This window comes from Tyto alba, unplaced genomic scaffold (genome assembly GCF_018691265.1).
Source record: "Tyto alba isolate M040663 unplaced genomic scaffold, T.alba_DEE_v4.0 Super-Scaffold_200000100656, whole genome shotgun sequence".
In the NCBI taxonomy this organism is placed as follows: domain Eukaryota; kingdom Metazoa; phylum Chordata; class Aves; order Strigiformes; family Tytonidae; genus Tyto; species Tyto alba.
The window spans coordinates 18,074-32,917 of record NW_024881285.1 but is presented as its reverse complement, the minus strand read 5'-3'; the positions used below and the strand labels follow the sequence as shown (position 1 = coordinate 32,917).

Below are 14,844 nucleotides of genomic sequence, written 5' to 3'. Positions count from 1 at the left end.
TGAAGTATATTCCAAGTTGACATCTCTAAATAAACTCCGAACTTCATTCAGTTTAAAGACATTTAAAAGATCCTCAGTATTCAGGCCAACATGGTGTATTTTGAAAAATGTACGGGCTCTTTTCAATTAACAAAACCAAAGCTGAGATTTCAAAAACAGTCAAGAAATCTACAATTTGACTCCCAAACTTATTTTCAGGAGCCTAGCGGTATAACTCTGTTATGCAAACATATCCAATACAACACTGCTTGGACAAGGAACATAAACCACTTCCTAAAGTAGCTTTCACAGAGCTGCGTAAGCACCGCTGAGAAGGGGAAAAGCCTTGGAATGAACACCTAGGGGTAGTTAGGAGCAACTCCTGGCGTTGGCTGGCAGTGCTGTCAGACTGCTCTGATCACGGAACTGGATGAATTTCCTTAGCGAGCATTCCAGCAGAGGAGCTACTAACAGTAACCTCTGATTTCAGAAGCACTTCTGATTAGCTACTTGAAAGCCTAGCTATGTCAATCTGAAGGCAGAAAAGCTATTTAACATAAAGAACTGGAAATGCATGTCTAGTGTCAAAATTAAAAAATAAATCAGAAAACATTCTATTTTAACAATTAAATCCACAGAGTTGTATCACTTGACCACAGAACCTTCGTCACTTACAGAACCTAATTCAGTGACAAGTTTCATCAGAAGGATCACTTACTATGGTCACCACACGCTCGTCTGGAGGAGAAAGTCTGAAAAGAGCCACACGCTCAGTAAATCCACAGGCTCTCAGCAGGTGAAAGGCCTGGACTGCTGCAGCCACCAACGAAGGGCGCTGCCTCAGCACTGCCACAATGCCTGCTGGAAGGTAGCAGTGGGCTCGGTGAAATGAGGCCTGAATTTTCTCAGGATACCTGTATTGTACAATAACAACATAGTGTAGTAAGTGCATCGCAAGCTGAAACCACTCTTTAAGCTAATATTTCCATTTTCACTTTAATACTAATCTGTATTATGGGCCAAATGCCAGATGATTATTCTAACTAAAGTTAAAACTCCGCTAATCTAACACCTGGCATGTCTGTTTATACAGAACTATACATGGCTAATAAAAATTTCATCCCCACATTGGTAAAATGAATCACTGTGACCTTGACTAACATGTCCTACTACACAGCATCCTTCACTGCACCAGGTGTAGAAGTCATCTGGCTCGTGCTGTCAAATCCTTGCAAAAAATAACTTATGGTGCTGAATAGACCTGTGAGAAGCTATCGCTCTGAAAAGCGTGATGGTTCTACACTTTAGTTTGCAATCCTTTTTCTCCCTCCTCAAAGGGCTCCTAAAGGCCCACAGAACTTCCAGATTTTTCAGTACAAGAAGGACTGTGAAGGCAGAATAACTTGTCCTTGTCAGGTGTGGCATCACAGCAGTGAACCAGTTCCAGAGCCCCCAGATCACAGCACAGCCTACAGGGCACTGGTCCCCCTCTTCAGAAGAAGACCACAGAAAAAACACTAGTTTCTGAAAAGGAAGCCACTTTATCACACCTAACAGGAAAACGACTGAATACAAGAAAGCACCCCAGACAGCCCAGAATCAAAACTCACTGTTGCAGAAGACCAAAGTGAAACACCCACATACCCACTGATGCGCTTCTACACTGCTGTTGGGATGGGCTCTGCAGCCAGGAACTCCTCTGAACAGGTGGACAACAGCGTCACCGCCTGCGAGATTGTCAGAGTGGTGGCAGATAGGTCACATTCCTGCTCCTGGGTCTCTGACAGCGGGATGAGGTGCAGCTCTCCTTTGTAAAAGAACACCTGGCAGGTAGCAACAGTCTCATCAGACAGGATCAGAACAGTCACACACTAGGCAGCCGAAAATTTAATTTAATATACAAATGCACATGTTTAAACATAGAGAATACCGAACTACAAATAGAGAAATAATACAGAAAACAGCACATTTTTTTTTTTAAATGGGAGATGAGGTAAATACAGATGCCACAGACCATGATCCAACCAGTAAATAAAAAAAACCCCTATTTTAACTGCAACACGTTTGGTCCAATGTATTTGGTTTTCCTTAATAACACTAATAGCAAACATTTCTCTTCAACTAGAGATTTGCTTCAGGAGAATCAGCATAATTTAACTGCTGAAGAACAGGACAGGAACTGAAAAGCACTGTTTCAGGTGCTACACATGACCTCTGGTGGTTCCCCATCCTAAGAACTGAATGTAACATTATCGACTTCCTCACTCCGTCTGTTCCCTCAATTGGAAGGAAAATACGGCCCTGATAGTCAAGACACAGGTTTGCAATTAATTCCTGTGTTGTGTTCCACCCCTTTTCTTTTAAGAGCCTTGTGGGAAAAAAAAAAAAAAAAATTAAACAAATCTTTGGTAATGAAAAAGTAAGTTCCTTTCATTTAAATCCATTGCCAAGAAACTCTGTGACTAGCAATCACCCACAGCAAGCTGATGTGGCTGCAGAATGAAAGTCTACTGCAGACAAGACTAGTTGCACACGTGCACACCAGTGTTACAGTCAACCAATGAACCTTACTTATTTCAACTTTACCAGCAGAGATTTAGGTTTTTTACCTCACTGGCACACACAAGCTCTAGTCTAGTCAGGTGAAATGGAGTTTGTTCAGAGACTACAGGAGAGAAAAAGTTAACTTTTGTGCCCCGGAACAGCTTTTTTTTTTAAGCACTCCCTGTTAACTTAACTTTGTTTTGATGCCAAGTATCACCTCCACCTGGAAAGGGTGGCACAGAGAGCAGGAGATTAGGTGCACAGTTCTGAAAACTAGCTCCGTCAAGACAAATGACGCTGGATTCATTTCATCGCAGTGGTTTGGGACTCCTTATAGAGTTGTCAGCATTCCCCACATAAAAATACACTAACAAGATAGGAGTGAAGCTGCAAAAGTTAATGGAAGCTGCAAGGGTTAAGGTAGCAAGTACATGGGTGACTGTCAGAGGACAGGAGGGGTCTTTTAGCTTGTTGAGTAGCTGAGCTGGCCTCCTACCACTTACAAGTGGTACAAGAGGCAACTGAAAGGCACTAAACTGAAGTAACTGGTTTTTAAGCAAGACAGGAATGGTTCCTACTGAAACCTGCTCCCTCCCCCACCCCCAAAAATCCAACCCCAGTATCTTTAAATGCAAGCTGAGTTTTGACTGATGTATTAACAAAAAAAAAAATTGAAATCAGCAGAAGAACTTTGTAGACTTGAACACTTCATGAAATATCAAGGAATACAGTAGTTGCCTGCAATGCAGCAACTGTGAAAGCATAAAATTTGCCCCTTTTGGATGGCCAGGCACTTGTCTCAAACTTGCCTAAGTCATACTTAACACAGTTGATATCAGAATAAAAAAAAAAACAAAACACCAACAAAGAAAAGCAATTTAGTTTTAAGCTAAAGGAGATGTATTTGGTACTTAGTTTTAATACCTTTCAAAAGTCCTAAAGTTGTACATGATCTCTGTTTATTAGGTCTTCAGCTGCATGGTTCTCTGAAAGCCCACAGTCGAGGTGGATCAGTCACAAAAAGCAAACAGGGGTTCTAAACGTGCCATGAAGAAGTGTCCATCCATGGCCAGAGTCATGCACCAGCTCTCATTCTCAATGTCAACATTGTTTACAGCAGAGTCTTCAAACACCCATCCTTATGAATAGTTATGTTTTATCAATCTAAGAAGCAGCTGCCAAAGATTAGAAGGGGTATACTTAAAACATTCCATTTGCCTACCAGTAGAAGTAGTTATACTCCAGTGGAAGGGTAAATGCACTCCAGTGGGCAGTAAAGCCTAACTCCTAGAAAATCCAGACAACACACTCAGCCACTGTTGTTTTCCCATTACTGGCTTATGACCTGTTCATCTTGTTACAGGCAAGTACTGCAGAATCTGCCAATTTTTCTGTTAGCTCTACAGAAGATGAAAGATTTTCCGTAACAGCAGTAATTTCAATGTTAAAAGCTGTATTTATATGTTTAAAGCAACATTATACTATCAGAAGCAAGCACTACACTGTTGCTGCTTCTACAACTCAACTTAGTACAAGTTATGAATCCTGTAATAACTGCAGCAGATATCAACGCAGTTGTATAAAAATAAGGTAGCAAGCCAGCTGAGCAGAACTGATGACTTTAAGGGTAGCACACTAGTGACTCTTCCTGTGTTACATACTTAGGACCTCTTCCTCACTGACTGAAGGTGGAAGAGGCAGAAGGGACTCTTACTGCAAGTAGTTCCAGACAGTGTATTCAAAGAAAGTACATTGTCTTCCTGGCGGGATATTTCATGGTAATTTTGCAAAATAGGTCAGTCTCCCTTTCTAAAAATGCCTGCAATTACCGAAGATTTCTGCACTACTGCCATGAGGCTCCAAACCCACAGATGCAACGACGTTGTTAGTAGATGGGTTCTGCACTGTGACAGATGTATCAGTGGTATTTGCTGCAGTTGTCCCTTGTGGCTCCAAATTAGACAAAAACATGAAATACATGCTTCTAAGTGATTAGCTGAAGGTCTTACTCCCAAAACAGTAAACTCCAGATGACAAATAAGCGTACAGACGAGGTGAGGATAACCACTTAATGTATTTTCAACAAAATTAGGACGCTGCATGAAAACAGTTTTTCCTTTAAAAAATTGTCCAATTAAAAAGCACTTTCTTTCTAAATTTCCCTTATTAATGTTTTCTAAATTACAATTCATAATGAAAAAAACCTAGTCAGTATTCTTTAGGAAGTAGCTCCTACTATCCCACTCTGTTATGTAAGCTATCAGATGTTAGTGGTACCTACAGAACAGCTAATAATTTTTAATCAATATTGAAGTTATTGAGTCCAGGTTGATCCAAGCATGCTTTACTCAAAAAGAAGGGAAAAGAAAGCAAAGCAGAACTGTGCAAATGTAACTAAGTTAGCTTTCCTTTGCATTTCTAGAGGGGTGAAAAAAAAAAAAAAAAGCTCTGGTCTCAGTTGAAATCTCTTGGGTTTGCATAGAGGCAAACTGATGCTAAAGAGAGGCCTCTGTTCACTAAACCCTTTCAAAATACAATTTCTTTTAACAGCTGACACTACTGGAACATTGTACAGTGTGGCATTTAGTACATCAAGCTCACTGGAGATAAGCATCCCCTTTATATCGGTGCCATTCCTCAGGGAGCAAGTTAGTTTTCTGTAGCCCTAGTGCATAAGAGTTACAAAAATATACAAATAAACTTGAACAGACTTCTAGTAATATAATGTAGTATTTTATAGCTAAGAGGAGTCAGTGTGTTAAAAAAGTGAAAGCAGTCTCATCATAAGGTAATTTTTGGTTTCTGTACAAATGGTTGACACGAGACTTCTGGGCTGGTAGGTATCTATTTTGTATAGTAAAAGTAACGTTCAGGTCCATGTGTTGTGCAACACAGAGATATGCTGTACTCTCAGAATCAGGATAATTTTTGAAAGAAGCCTGCGTAAAGGAATAGTTACCATCTACCTCTAGCTTCCCCCTGGGAAGCTCTATTAAATAGCCAGCTCCTGAATGCTATCACTGAAGCAGTGAGGACTTTCAGCTCAAAATGGAAGTGTTCACCTTGTCGCTCATAAGCCTCTGAAAAATGATCCACAAAATAAAGCCAGCCTCATCCCTTTGAGACAGAGTTGAAAACTAGTTAATTACCCTTCAAATTCATACCCCCACACACTGTCAGGTGGTTTAAAAACAGCTGAAGCATAAACCTTTCAAGTATTTGCAGATCCTACTTAAGTAATTCACTTCTGAAATAACAGAAGGGTTGACAAATATAGTGAAGTAGCTAATCGCTACCACCCTACAGCAGACTTGACTGTGATGCTATTGAAATAACAAGCAATGCATTTCTGAGCTTTGGAACTCCTTGTCACGGGACATCACAAACCCTAGAAATGCACAGGACTGACTCTCTCCTGTGGATTTTTCAGCTATTGCCTCACCTCAGTGTGTCAGAGGATTCCTGCACAGTGACATACATGCTGCAGTCTTCTTCCTAAGGCATCTGCCACAGGCAATCCAAGGCCAAACACGAGCTGGCCCTTTCATGGAACATGGCATCACCAGCACTGACATCGCAGTTAACAATGCAGCCATAGTTACAGCTGCTATACAAGTGTGTAGTATTTACTTGACTTCAATCAGTCAGAAGAGTCACACAATCAGTTTGTTTTGAACAGCTACATAGAAAACGTAGAGAGGGCTGGGAAGCAACTTAGCACAGAATTCTATGAAAACTTTCCTCTATTAAATCTGCAATATTCCAAAGTATCTTTAGAAAACCACTGAAAATACCTGTTGAGCTGAAGTTCAAAGACTTTTAAAAAACAGCAGAAGGTTTGTTACATATGAAACATGTGACTAGCAAAAAGATAAGGTTTCCAACTCGGAAACCGCAGGAATCGCCACTGAAGACTCTCAAAGGTGAGGGGTTACACCGTTTTACCATCAACTGTACCAATATCCATTAGGTGTTTGGAAGGAAGCTGCTTCAAAGAAGTTTAATAAACGCACCATGGTCCCAAACCTCACACTGCTTCCTTACTGTAACAACTTTTACTCAGGAATCTGTTTGATCTTAACCGAAGAGCACCCAAAGGATTTTTAAAGAGTAGCACCAGAATGCTTTGTCTTGTTCATGATGCATTCTGTATCATACCTCCCAGTCACAGCAAACTGATGCACACACTCTGAAACAGTAGCCCAGAAAAACTCTGAAATTCTCCCAAATCCACGTGATCCCATACAAAATGATACCTGCTATCTCAGCCTACACAGTTCTTTATTTCTTTCCTTTCTTGGCTGCAGTCGTCTTTCCTCCTTTTTTAGCATTTTTCCCATATTTTGCTTCCAGTTGGGCCAAAAAGTCATCCATTTCCTTTTTTCAATCTTTATTTCTGCTCTGGGGGAAAGGAAATTAAAAAAGAAAACCGACCCAAAACTTTTACTACTTCCTAGTACAGATTATTCTATTGAAGTTGATAGTATGACAGCTACATAAAATACTGGAATATATTAAACAGGGAATGCAAGCAGTATAATACAATACAAATATAATACAATACAAAGTATAGTACCTATCAAGCAAAATTCTACTTGTGTACTCTAGGCTCTATACCTAACTTCTCCTGAAGTATCGAGACGGACGTAAAGTGGCTATAAAAATTCCCAACATAAGCCTAGGAAAAGCAAAACAATTTCTAAGTTTAGACCCAAAACTCTACTACAGTTTGGGGAATGATTAAGCATTAACGTTCTAGGAAGCCCACTGGATGATGAGAAACAGAAAACATTCCAAAAAGCAGAATGTAAACAGTATGTTTCTTTCCTCGGCCCTCAAGATACAAAACAGTAAGACCTATCAGCTTCTACATCCTGATGGAATCCCTCAGAGAAAGAATCATTAATACTCCCTGTCTAACTAGCCTAAAACTAGAAGTTAAATATTTTGATTGTGTATGCCATAAGGATATTTGAATAACTTGTTAATTTTCAAAAGACGCAGGCAGTAAAATCCATACCACACTGACTATTAAGTAAAGTACATAGGTAGCTAACATTAAGGTCAGGTTTTAACCTCAGAACTCTCAAGTTGCAAGGATCCAAACTACAAAGAGGCTCAGGGAGAACAGAATTATAGGCCAGTAACATACTTCTCTTCAGCAGATAGAAAAAGCCTTACTTGAATCAGCGCTTTCAAATCATCTTCTCCACCAAGTCCCAGTTCAGCTTTAGTCTCTTCTGCCTCTCTAGCTTCTTTTTCTGCCGAAAATAGCAAACTAGTTTTTTAACAAGTATTTTGCAAGTTATTTGACAAAGTCTTATAATAGTTATGAAACTTTTTTTTTTTTTTTTTTTTTTTTTTAAATCTGTATACAACTAGCTGCAAGGAAACACAAATTGTTTCCAAATTTGGCCACAGATGACAAACTGGTGAAAGAAAGACCATTCTGGCTTTAGTAGAGCAGGGACAGTTTTTTGTTGTTTCACAATGCTGAATGTGATGTCTATGCCTATCCCTGTTCCCCCCACCCACGCTTTCTTTGTCTTGGCAGCTATTACATTTTCTTTAACTTAGAGAACGGTTACTGCGATGTGCATGTAAGATCTACAAAGTGTTCAAAAACCCCCACATTGAAGAAGAGCTCCATTTAGTCCAGAATGTTATTTCACACTCGCTAGAAGGCAAGCATAACATATTTCTACCACGTACACTGAACTCCAGCAACTCATAGCTGTGTAAATAAATGCAGGGACATGCTAAACTGTAATAAGCCATTGTGTATAATAATAAATAAAGAATTAATAATAAAACAAAGGAATAAAGATTGCAGCAGCCTATCACAGCTCAAAAGCCTTTCACAACAATTGGGGGGGGGGGTGGGGGGGAGGGGAAGGGTGGAGAACACAGGTGTCCAAATGTGAAAGTCAAAGACACAGAGCAAGATCTGTAACCCAGAAATCCTGTGGCAAACATTTGCCTCAAGAACAGTTCCATTTTATTTCTAACAAGGAACATTAAAAGCTTATCATAAAAAAAATGCTTCCCTTTGGTCCCGGATTGATATAACCTACCCGCCTTTTTCTCGCAATCATTTTCTGCTTAGACTCTCTTACAAAACCTTTGTAGAATGGGACTTCTCCACAGTCAATGGCTTTTTCTACGATTTTCTATGTTCTTGGTTCATCTGTATAGTCCACGCACAACACAGACTCCATTATTCTGTCCAGGTCACCCTCAAAATCCACGTACGCTGCTTTAATAACAGCTAGCTCTTTGTCCGAATCTTTCTAGCTCTTTTCGAAGTCTTCAATATCTTTCACTGTGATCTGAAGCAAAGAAGTGACACTTCTGGAGTTACATGATTTATTCACCAGATGGATTTCAGAGACCGCGTTAAAAAAAAAAAAAAAAAAAAAAGTAAGAAACTATGAACTAAGGGTATTGTTTATTGAAATTTATGTTAAGCTCAATGTAAAGGTTAGGTGGCAAAAGACAGAAAAACTGCTTATGCAAACAGCTGCCAGACACCGCTTGTGTGAGACAAGATAACCTGTGAGACAAGATGACCGCGTGAGACAAGATAACCGCAATTGCTTACACAAACCAGATAGTTGTGCAAGCAGAAGGGGTACTGATCAAAGACAACCACGAATGTAAAAATGTATAAAAAGGAACTGTTTGAACTGATCAGTACGGCAGTTGGCGGAGCGCAGACTCCCCTGCTGTCCAGCGCTGTCTTTGCTCATATTCTACTTGTTATAATTAATAAAATTATAATTGGATTATGATCCATTGTGGTCTCAATTTATAACAAAAATAAAACAAAACAAACAAAACAAAACAACAGAAGCCACGTGCTTTACCCGAAGCTCGCCAGGGAGGCACGGCCACAGGCCCGAAGCAGGGAGCTCCCCGCTTCCCGCAGGGCCTGCCCCCGCCCAGGCGAGCCCTGCGGGGCCCCGGCCCAGCTCTCACCTTCTTGAAGACCAGCCGCCAGTACTCTTGCCAGTCCCGCTCGCCCCTCAGCACCTCGCCCTCCTCCTCCACCGTGCCCTGCTCACCGTACAGGGCGCGCTGCTCCGCCTCGCTGAGGGCGGCGTAGGCCTTGCCCAGGATCTGCGGGCACAGAGGGGCCGGCCGGTCAGGCCGGCAGCAGCGGGGCGGCCGGCAGCCTCCCTCACCTGGAACCGCCGCGTCGCCGCCTCCTCGGCGTGGGGCTCGGCGCGGCCGGGGTGGACGCGGAGCGAGGCGCGGGGGCAGCCGCGGCGGATCTCCCGCGGCGAGGCCCGCCGGCGGGCGCCCAGGACGCGGCAGCGCTCGGCAGAGCCCCGGGCGGCCCCGCACGGCTCCAGCAGCCCCAGCCCGCCCGGCCGCCCCGCGCGAGCCTGGGCCGAGCCCGCGCATGCGCGGCGGCGGCAGCGCCCTCAGGGAGGCGGGCGGGATTCCCCCCCCTCAGCCGCGCCGCGCCGCTCCGCTCGGCCCCGCTCCGCTCCGCTCCGCTCCCCTCCGCGGCTGCAGCCGCTCCGCGGGCGGGCGCGGGGGGCGGCAGGGGAGGGGGAAGGCTTCCCGCACAATTAATTGGAGCGGGCAGGAGCTGCGCAGGCGCCGGCGGCCAGGCTGCAGCCGGCCCGGCTTCCCCCGCCGCCCCCCCGCCGCTCCGAGGACGGTTTGGGTGCGGGCGGCTGCCCCTCAGGGACGGGCCGGGAACCTGCTGAGGAGCGAGAGCCTCCGCCCTCGGGACGCGCTCTGTGTTCTCCTGCGAAGGAGGAAAGCCAGGTGCGCTCAGACACAGTTAGCAGCAGTACATTTTAAAACCAGCGGAAAACAAACAGATAAAACAAACGGGCGAGCAACTCCTCTTTGGCTTTCCACTTCCCACTGGTAGAAACGAAGCTTTGCTGGCTTTTGTGAGTCATTCAGGATGGATGAAATCCACTGCCTGCTGAAAAAGCTTGCCTTCCTTCTAAAAATAGACTCTCCAAAATTCCTATGAGGCTTTCACTAAGGCAGACAGACCCCGGTAGAAAAAAACAAGCACCTCTTCAAAATACCTACATTTATTACATCCAAACTCAAAGTTCTAACAGTTCACACATAGTCTCTTCCTTCCAGGCTGTCCCAAATGTGACAACAGGAAGGCAAAAGTGTTTGCATGTATCCAAAGCAAGCCATGGAATAAAAGTCCTGTAAAGATACATTTATAGAAAACTCATATGGTCTTTAATGAAATGCAACACAAGTGGTATACACTGATTGATTCGTACAAAAAGATGCATGAAATAAAAGTTAGTATTTTACCTTTCCTGTGCCTTTTCTTGAAATGTAGAACATTTCACTGCCAATACCATGGAGGGAATAAAACACAGCAGCATTAACTCAGATTTCAGCTCTTATTTACAGCATTTAGATGGTAACATTGCAGAATATTCTTGCTTTCATTAAAAATATCTTATAAAAGCTAGCCATTATCTACCATTACTGGAGAGCTCTGCTGATGTCACTGAGTATCACTATTCACAGCTTGATTAACCAGTTACTGTTGTACAGTTGAGGCTACACCTGCAATGATTATTTCAGTCAGTTCTGAGAGATACCGCATCCTCTCTTACCTGATCATCTTTTCTGCTTCTCCAGTGGGCCCTTTATGGGTTCTCCAAATTTTGGTGCTAATGTAGACTGCAGCATTAACACAGCAGGACAAAGACATGACAACCAAAGGGCATCAAATATAAAATACTTAACCATTTCATTCTTCCGATTTTTTCAACTTTAACTTTGCCTCGTTTTCACATGAAGAAGCTTTGGCTGTTTCAGCTTTGCTTACAGGTTTCAGCAGTTTTCTTTTCTGGCTTTGGCTTTCTGGAACGTATCAGGTCTTCGCATCCAAGTTTGACCATTTTTGCTTCCCACAACTGCATTTCATTCTCGTACCGAACCTTATCATCTTCAGCAAGCTGCACGTATGGCTGGGAGAAAATAAGGTATCAACAGTTACAGAAGGGGCTTTGTCAGGATAACTGCCATGTCACATCCTCCTCTGTGATACAGAGGTGACTTACTACACGACCTGTGTAGTGCACATCCCAGGCATCCACTTTCACCTTCAGAAAATTCAAAAAACATCCAACACAAAAATACAAAACCTTAGTATTGAACTGTGGTTATGTCAACAGATTGACATCCCTGAAGAGGAAGTTTATTCAGTACGACTACTAACAGCTAAGGCTTTTATGGGAGTACTAGTCTGAGAGAGATGGCTTATGTAAGAAACAGGAACAGATATTTCTGCAGAACTATTTCAAATTCTTTTTCTACAGAAAAAAACATGAACATAGTGCATGTTCTAAGAGCATTCAAAACAATCTGGAAGAAGGGCATTGAGGAGGAAGGACGGTAAGGTACAGAATACTTGAAAATTGGGAGGTTTAGATTAGATTTCGGTATAGCACCCCTCCAATTTTCAATACCCCCATCTGCAGGTTCGTATTTCAATACACTGAGAAAGCTGGCAAAAAAGTATCCTCAAGACAACCAAAATTAATAAATTACTGCATGCACATTACCTGTAGATTTCTGTTGCTTTTACCTGTCCAAAGTCTTTCCAAGAGCAGCAAATTACTATGCTGGCATTTAAAAATAAGTATTATTAAAAAAAAACAAATTGTTGCAGATTATTCCACCTTCATCCCTAGATGCCGCTCAGCATCCATTTCCAGGCATACAGAACTTCCATCCCATCCCACTGACTCACATTTCATCAACACTGTGAAAGAAATGGTCACTACTGGAATAAAAGTAATGAAGATGTTTTTCAAGGCGTACAAATAAAGTCTCAGAGTATTGTCCTCAGTATTATATTTTGAGCAACCAAGTTCAAGATTTCCTATGAATTTATTAATTTTGACTCCAGTTTGTAATTTTCCAATTAGATCAGAGCCTCACCAAAACCCACTGACATGCCTGCTGTTGAGAATCAGACAGTTGTCACCATGCTTCAAACAATTGCTTCCTCTTTGCCTACAGGATACAGAATATACAATACATTAGGATTATTTTCACAGCAGACTGACCACAGGGTTACAGATGAATGTCACACTAGTGAAAGCCAATGTAAAAAAGCAGAAAGTCATATGGGATTAATACCCCACCCTCCTAAAATAGGTAAATAATAAACAATACGATTCACCAAGTTGCTGGGCATCACTCGAGCCACATTTACAGACAATATAAGCCCAAAGCAGTTTAAGTTCGCCAGGAACCTAAAAGAGCTTGTACAGCCTCTGCGTAGTGTTTGTGTGTTCCTAGGCAAAGGAAGCAGAGAGAGCTGGATGGCTTAGCGTACCGTGGCAGTTTGGAGGGGAGGCTGCTGTACAGCGACGACCGTACGTGCGAGCGCTTTCTGTGAGAAGTTCTCACCGTGAGCCTAAAAGCGCTGTTCTGGCTCTGATTAGTGTTTGTGTGTTCCCAGGGAAAGGAAGAAGACAGACAGGGATTGCTTAGTGCAGCGTGGTAACGCGGGAGTCTCGGACACAACATGCACGATCAATGTGATCAAGTTAATGCCACTTTATTAAAGGATACACAGCAATTTCTACACTAGCACAAAGCGCACGTGTTACGTTTTGGTTGCTAATAGCTTAAAGCTGCTCGTTCACACGCCTTGCTCTGCCCTACCTACATTTTGTTTATACAAATTTTTATCTTCTTTTTTACATTCCAACCTCCTTACCTCTTTGCAACATAGGCAGTTTCTCAAAACCCCAATTTCCTTATCTCTTTCCACCTTGCATATGTCCTTCACAACAGCTGTGGTTGTGAGACCCCTCGGTCTGGATCGCTCACAACGTGCCTATTTGCTTCCAGCCACTCCACTACTTTTAGCAAGCATACAAGTAATTATCGTATGCACTTGTAGCACTCGGCTGGCATTATTAATTTCCAGACTTGACTCAATTACAAGTTTTAAGAAGAGCTCCTTTCTAGCATATTCATAGTTCTGGTGAAAACAGACATACTCCAGCAGCATGTGAAGTTTTGCCTGTAAAAGGGATGTTCACAAAACAAATCCGTCCTGTATCTTGTAATTTACTTTGATATGAAAAACCTTGAACAAAAAAATATGCTGTGTCAGCAATCAGACAGTTAAACAGAAACTAAAAAGGTGACTAGTCACTTCAGCAGACCTGAAGAGCAAGTACTTTAAAATTAAGTGAGTGTTTTCATATCATCTACCATTTCTAGTGGGTCAGACTTTGATGTGATACCTTACTACAGCTTGTTCCGCTACTCAAGTTAGAGATGTGTCCATCCTTAATTGTGTATTCAAGGTCTCGGCTCTGTTGAGCAATGTTGAAATAAGCCTAATAAGCCTACTGACTGGTACAGCATCCAAGCCTCGCACACATGCAAGCTCACAGAAGAAACTTGGCAGGTGAAAGTCAAAGACACTCCTCCTTTTTCTCTTATTTTCTAAGCATTTTTCTTTTAACTTCAGTAGCATAAAGATGATAACACAAAATAGTGCTAAACAGAAACCACTCAGCAAGCATGACGACTTTCCAAAGTCAAATACCTGTGTATGTCCCTTTTTTTTTTTTCCTTTTCTCCTATGCTGAATATCCTAATACAAAGACAAGGACTTCAAACACTGTCACTGTGAGACCCAAGCAACAGCATTCCAGAAATTACTCCAGGAAGCTGCACTGCCATCCTGCATCCCCTTTTTTTGGTCAGTATGTGTTACAAAGCTATCTTAGCATAAATAAACTAAACTGGAGAAGGCAGTCCAGTTGTATGTTAGTTACTTCAGCAAAAGTCAAGCACGTCATCTTCTCCTGTAGCACAGCACTTCTGCCTAACTGGACAGGAACACTGAATGACAGGAAAATCACAGACGCATCAACACATACGAAGTGCTGGATGAAGGAAAACACTTGGCCAATGGGAAGCAGACTCAACATAGCCAGTACCATGCTCTTCAGAAGCAAAACCTTGTTTGGTTTAGTATCAGCCTCAACTCAGAGTGAACAGAAACATAAAGTGGGTTCAGAATTATCAGGTTTCTGTAGAGTCTTCTTGTGTTTGTAGGAACTGCTAAACTACATAGGATTAGCGGCAGGAAATAAAACTGGGAAATCGCCAGTGGGAGATACAAAAAAATACAAAAATGATGAGGATCTTGCGTAGTATCTGTCCATGTAAGAAATTGGTCTCCCCCCGCCCCGCCGGGCTCCGGCAGCCTCTCTCCCTGCGCCGAGGCTGTGCCCGCCTCCGACCCAGCCCCGGCCCCTCCTCCGCCTCTTCTTCCTCCCTCCCCGC

The 14,844-nt window shown here is 42.6% G+C and overlaps 1 pseudogene; it reads right to left on the bottom strand.

The window, feature by feature from the left end:
- Positions 1–778: 778 nt before the first annotated feature.
- LOC122153553 lies at positions 779–9,944 on the bottom strand (annotated as a pseudogene).
- Positions 9,945–14,844: the final 4,900 nt, after the last annotated feature.